Here is a 7,685-nt window from a genome sequence, read left to right as displayed (position 1 = left end):
AAATAGCGTTAACGATAGATTTTGCTGATAAATATAGATTCACATCTGTAAACTATCAACTGCATTCATTACCTATGGTTAAGAGTTGTTAATCATAATTTCACAATCGTAAATTTATCAGATAACCATATTTTGCAATCGCAAATGGCTGTTTTCAGTGTTAATTATAGTTTAACACCTTTGAAACATAGATGATCTCGTTAACTATGGTTTACAGATGTGAAATATAGATTATCATTGTTAACAAAAGTTTTTTGTCCGTAAACTATAATTTACAACCGTAAACCTAGTTTATCGTCTGTGAAACTTTTGTCATTTTGGCGTGCCATAGATTGCTGACTTTGTCATCTTTGACGAATAATCACAGGGGCTTCTTATCTCATTAAAGATCGGCAAAACTCGGAGATCACCTGCTGTGTGTTCTTATCTGAAGCTAGTCAAATGAGAAAATTGTTGTAAACTGATTTATTTGTATCAAAGAAAATGTTTTTAGAAGAAAATTATTTTGTATCACCTGTCCTTTAAGCTTCTGTGGTAGAAGATGGGTCACATGAAGCATATTTATGTTAAGCAGCTAGAACATATTATTATACCTTTACTTATTTTCACTATACTATAGGAGAATTCGATATATATTCGCGTCGAGAAATAGATTTGCACCTAAGGAACTGGAATCTTGCCGATTCTCTCAATGGTATACTTTGACACCGCCACCTCCCGCGACACTTTTTGCATTGTCGCCAGTAATATCAATAATTTTAACAAAATTTAAGAGATTTTCGAAGAATTGATTAGCTTTTAGTTTTATCAAAATACAAACTGATCAAAAAGGAACAAAAGGGAAGTTTTGTCAGGACAATGATACTGGTAAATCCCGTATATATTAAATTCCAACAATACCATGGGAAGGATGGGCAAATAAAACATCCCATTGTAGACGTGCCTACAAGTCTCATTCTATATTATGACCGTGCGGTTTCGAAATAAGGAAACAATCTATAATCATGTGATCCGTTATTCATTCACTAATAAAACTGCATGGGTTTTTTTCCTGATTGATCTGTTGAATTAAAGATAGTAAATTTTACTTTTACAAATATTTTGCTCATATATTTAAATTAAAGACGATTTTTGTTAATGTACATACAGAAAGACCCCCTGTCTGATTTGATTCACTCATAAAGAATGATAACTCTGAAAAGTTTTATTTTTTAGGTAGCTCACTTGAAAACATATTTCAAAACCTTTTATAATATTTACTACACCAACTCCACATTCGTTCATTTCCCAATAATGCAAATTTCAATGCATGGATGTAATAAACATGTAGATATTTTTCAATTTTTTCGATACGTTTGCACACACTATGGAAAAGTCATTTATTTGAAATTGCTGAATAACTTAATTTTGTATTAAAAAGAAAGAAGTTACTTTATCACGTCAGTGCAGGCATGCTTATCAACCGAAATTTCAATAAAAAAAAAAACTGTTAATTTTTTCATTTTTTTTTTTGAAACTTTGGAACCGTTCATTTTCTTTTCTTTATTTTTTTTTTTTTTGATTATTTATACTGTGTGATATCACCTTTTACTCTTTTTTGATTATATATGAAACTATATTAGTTTGATATATATATATATATATATATATATATATATATATATATATATATATATATATATATATATATATATATATATATATATATATATATATAAAACTAATATAGTTTTTTTCCAAAAAAAGCGCAAAAAATAATGAATATAGTTCATTTTCACCCAAAAACTGCAATATAAAAGAATTGGTCACACCCACGTACATTAAATTTCTTTTATGAATACAAATTCTAAGTAATCTCACACTGTATATATCCTGGCTACATGCAGGAGGGTGAATGGTCAACAAAGTACTGCGAACGTTAACGCCCATTTATGAATTTCTGTCAGATATTCAAAAACAAAGTTATCCACTAAACAGAAAAATCAATTATTAATTGATTTTTATTCAAATAAAATTTGTAGTCAAATATTTATTTATCAAACGAAAGTTTTGCTTACGGAAGTTCTAAAACCTTCATTATTGAAACGGGCTCTATGAGTGAGGAAAATATTATTAAGCGGCCGATATGTGCATTAAACTTAATTATCACATGTTTTAAACATGGGATTATTAAGTTTTATGCACATATCTGCCGCTAAATAATATTTTCCTCATTCATAGAGACCGTTTCAATAATGAAGATTTTTAAAAACTAACGTAATACATTAGATATTAAAGTAGATTTTCATTTTAATTCATATCAAAGGGAGATAAATGTAGTCTAAAAATGGCAATGACTATACAGCGATATTTTAGCACGCGAATAAGTCTGAAGAGGGGGGTCTGAAAATTAAATATTATGAATATTATAATATACACTTCAGAAAGAATTCACTCACTGGTTAAATGTTAGATTGCATCACAGGAAACTGATCCTTTGTTAATAACACTGTTCTCAAATATTTTCTTTTCCTTTACCATCCCTTATCATCCTTTGTGAATAAGTGACACATTATGTTTCTGAACCATGATACTAAATATGTACAATTCACATCCACGTTCTGTTTTAAAGTAACGTTATACATTATAAGTGGTAATCCTAAACGAATCTGAACTGTTTGAAGGGCATAACTCGAAAGAAATTTTAATAGCTTACGAAACTTTATTGAGAATATTGTTATGTAGAAAATACAATAATTTTCATATAGATTGTAAATCCAAATTCACTCATGGTTAAAAAGCATCAGCAAAATAAAGGAAAGCAGTCACTCTCCACGGGTGTAGTCAAGCCTCTTAAACTCTATCTCTCTCTCTCTCTCTCATTCTCCCTCTGTCTCTCTCTCTCTCCCTCTGTCTCTCTCTCTCCCCTCTGTCTCTCTCTCTCCCCTCTCTCTCTCTCTCTCTGCCTGTCTCTATCTCTGTCTCTCCCACTCTCTGTCTCTCCCACTCTCTGTCTCTCCTACTCTCTGTCTCTCCTCTCATTCTCTGTCTCTGTCTCTCTCTTTCTCTCTCTCTGTTTCTCTCTTTCCCTGTTTGTCTGTCTGTCTGTCTGTCTCTCTCTCTCTCTGTCTCTCTCTCTCTCTCTCTCTCTCTCTCTCTCTCTCTCTCTCTCTCTCACCGTTTTGAGCAAACATGGGAGGCTTCGGGTGTGTCTATGGAGGGAAGCTTGTCCGTGCCCAGGTCCACGCTTGCGTAGGAGTCGCTTTCTGCGATACTAGACGTTCTACTACTGCTATTGGAGGCTAACTTTAATTTGGAGTTTGATCTTCTCAGAACTGTCAAAGAACCTGCCCCTGAAATCAAAAAGTGATGCCATTAAACTTTCTCACATTTTAATCCAACATTCTTTCCCCAAACCAACAATCCTAAAGGAAGAGAAGGCAATATAATAACATTTAAATTTTTCATCAAAGCACATGTCTTTTAATGTTTACAGAAAAATAATCAAGAATGCTGTCCGTCCTGATTTCCAAATTACATCTGAGCTTCAAATTCATCAATTAATGATTCCGGTTCCATTACAAAATTTATAATTACTAAAAACAATGCTGAGAAACTAAATACATGTAAAAGGACATGGTTCACGATTTTGGTCAAATTCTATATTTTTATTTTTTTTTATTTACAATGATTTAAAGATGCATTTCTAATTATCAAAAGAAATTAGAGAGTCAGTCAGAGAGTTATAGGCAAGTTGAACCATAGCTTGGCGAGTTTTCTATTGTTTAATGTACATACCCCACACTTTTTATCTAAACTCCACCCACTATCTCGAGTAAAAACAACATCAACAAAGTTGTTTTTAGCGCGTCCATAATACTCCACAGTAAGAAGTTCCTCCAGATCAAAATTGCCAAAAACTTAACACGGATAAATGACTCGACTAACTTAGTTCGTCGAATAAATCTCATTTTTAGCTCGAGACAAAAAACAATATCGGCAATGGCTTTGTCAGAAAGACTATTTTAATATTCCTCTCCATGTGTGCGGAAAAGTAGAGAAACGCGTGTTAAATGAAATAGGGGTATCCTGTTTAAAGGTTTTATAGAAAGTCAATCACGTGATAGGAAAGCGTTTGAATAGAAAACTTATTTTGTGGACAGAGTGAATAGCGGTAGCCAATCGAATTTGACATTAACCATTCACGGTTTCGCGACATGCATTTCTCAAATAATATTTTTTTTGCTTATTGATTGATTTTGTTCAATATATATATATATATATATATATATATATATATATATATATATATATATATATATATATATATATATATATATATATATATATATATATATATATGTACATTATTTTTCAGCCACTTTTAAAAAACATACATTAATGATACAGAGTATCAAATAAGATTTTGAAAAACTAATTACCTTCATCAATTTAAATTAAATTTCAATTGTTTAAACAGAAGCATTGTACAATTTAGGGTTCGTACATATGAAATTATATTAACAAGCATTCTGAGAGTATTGCATAAGCAATACACGTCCCCTACCGGTTTGTCTTATTCTATGAAAGCTTCCAAGCACACAACTATTTCAGAGCTATTGTTACCGAGATGTCATGCTTTAATCAGAGATAAAAGAACAGAGGAAAATAAAACTATATAGTTGATATAGAAATTAAATACAAAATAGGTAAAATAATACTCTTTATTTCATCTCCTGTAATTTCGCCAAGTCTATTCTGTATTCGTTGGTAAAAATTTGTGAAAACAATGCACTGTTATGCACAATATCATTTCTTACCGTCTTCTGTACCCCGAATCAAACCAAACAGTTAAACAGCCCAACCCGACAACGAACCCGATTGTATTAATACAAAAAAAAAATCCTGCCGATTAAATTTACAACACAATGCTTGATACTATTTTACAGAATTTATATGTTGGTTAGAAATGATAAAAGGAATGGTACAAGTAACGCACGATATTATTACTGACTACATACTGGCCTCGTTTATTCACACCGAACCCGGTAACGAACCCGAACATTAAAAAATTGGAATATAAAAAATTATTTTTCTCGAAAATATGTCAATCAGACGCTACAAAAGTGTAAACTTGATCTAAAGTTTGACATTTTGAAGCTGTTCAGCAAGTTTCATATTATTCCTCAAATGCATAAAGAAAAAAAGTGTGGAAAACTGAAGTGGGACAGACAGACGGACGGACGGACGGACGGACAGACGGACGGACGGACAGACGGACTGATGGACGCAGAGGAAAGCTATAGTCCCCTCCGGTGAAACCGGTAGGGGACTAATAAATCTAATTCTTTGAAGCAAATATCGATACTATAAGTCGGAAAATGAATGAATATGAAATATAAAAATATAACAATGAGAAGTCGATCTAGTCATTATAACTATGAATTATTATTAGTCCCCTACCGGTTTTCACCGGAGGGGACTATAGCTTTCCTCTGCGTCCGTCAGTCCATCTGTCTGTCCGTCTGTCCGTCCGTTCGTCCGTCTGTCTGTCCCACTTCAGTTTTCCACACTTTTTATTGCTTATGCAATACTCTCAGAATGCTTGTTTAAAATGCCTTATTAAGGTCTATAACACTAAAATCGAAAAAATAACCATACCCCTTAATGCAGAAATAGATTAAGCAATAAGAAATGAAAATTATAAAATTTCGGAAAGGCCCTCGAACCAGCAATATTTTAAAAACATTCATGTTTTATTTTACGGACAACAAACTTTGTCTTTTTTCTTAGTTAATGAATAACAATGACACGGGAAATATGTAATCAGATATTTGGATATATTACTGGAAATTAACATTGATGGTAAACTAACAATTAAACTTTCAGTCGACTATGATAACTTTATGATAAACGCGATGACTTCAATTTTTCTATAGTCAACTTTCCTTCATTCCTGCATAAGGTGTTTTTGTCTCTCAGTTTATTCGATACACACGGCCATGCTCTTCGTATGAAAAGTTTCTAAGGTGAGGCAAGCTACTGACATACAAGTTGATAAAACAGGACTATCAACAGTCTCGTTTGAAGTCATCTTTTCGTAAGTTCTATTGTCGATACAACGACCTTGTCAGCAAATACAATCTTCCACTGGGTCGCATGCTGACTGACGTTTTTCATACTAATTGTTAGACCATAATTAATCACCTAATTGTCTACGGACTTTTCTGTTTTTTCCCGATTACGACAAAGAGCACACGGCGGGTCGACCGGTCAGCAGAGGATGCTCACTCCTCCTAGCCACTTGATCCTACCACTTTCTTTTTAGACTCCCGTGTTGCTCTGCTTTGAATTTGCACTTCGTCTTATGGATTTTTTTTAAATGGTCGACTGTTTGTAATTGTCATTTTTTTCATAGCCATGCTATGACCTTGAGTTGTTGGTATAACAAAAGTGTCACTATGATACTTTTGTATACATAGATACTGCGGTACTGAATTGTGGTACTAAATTGTGTTAATGTTGACTATCAGAATGAACTTTTTTACTCTTGTAGCACTGCACAGTATTTCTGAATGATTCTTTTTGCAACCAGGTGTAGAATGCGGGACAAATATTCAAATTGGGAGTTTATGAATAAATTGTCATATTTGGCGATTCTGTGTCTGCATCGATAGCTCTGTAACTCTTTACTGAGTCATGTATCGCATGTTTTATATAACCTTTTTAACCTTTTAAACCATGAACTCATGTATTTTTTTTATATATTTTACGTAAGCGATGCGTCATACTCAGGCGAAATACCTAAAGCATCTTAGTCCTAAATGACGTTAATTAATCAGGTTCGGAATTCGGGCACAGTGAAATCCAAATTAAAAATATATTAACATGTAAACAACAAATTGTCATATTTGGCGATCCTGTGTCTGCAATGGAGGCTCTAATACTGCAAGTTAGTCATGTTAGCTTGTTCCATCTATTTAATAAAAGCCATGTATGAATGCATGTATTATGCGTAAGCGATGCATCATACCCAGGTGGTGGATTCAGAGACTCAGACTCCGAGACTCAAAACCTGAATCCATACTCTTTGATAGACAGTTCTGACAGTTTTGTTGCTTTACGTAGAAATAAAATAAACCCTGGAATTTGAACACTAAATGTTCACTTATGATCATCGTAGATGGGCCGAACTAGTCAGAACCGTCAATCATAAGTAAAATGTTATATAATCCCATGTAAAATGATATTAGAATTTTATTTTGGGTTTTGAATCAGCTTATAGAGATTCTTATTTTTGGGCTGCTTCTAATTGATGTTGTAATTTTGCCAAAACTATACTTTCACGGTTGTTAAAAATCTGCTTGTGAAAGAACCATTGGATTTAGTGGTTACATAAGCTTGACTCGCACCTCCAGGAGATAAGGAAGACGGAAGGCTTACACAAACTTTCTTGGTTCCGTGACCAGGACAAAAAGGAAAATAGGGTAAGAACCATTTGTAACTACCTCGAAGTAAGCAACTTTGTCTAAGCAACCAATATGGCGACAGGTGACGAGAACAACGATTCGCGGGGTTGGGTCAGAGGAAAGAAAATAAAGGGCAAGAAAAATGTCAAAATTCGTCAGAAAAAGAACAGATGAAACAAAACACTTTTGAAACATATCATGACGCTAGATTGTAAGAAACCCGTGAACCTCGACACC

This window comes from Crassostrea angulata, chromosome 7, assembly GCF_025612915.1.
Source record: "Crassostrea angulata isolate pt1a10 chromosome 7, ASM2561291v2, whole genome shotgun sequence".
NCBI classification, from domain to species: Eukaryota; Metazoa; Mollusca; class Bivalvia; order Ostreida; family Ostreidae; genus Magallana; species Magallana angulata.
Note: the sequence above shows the minus strand (reverse complement) of the source record.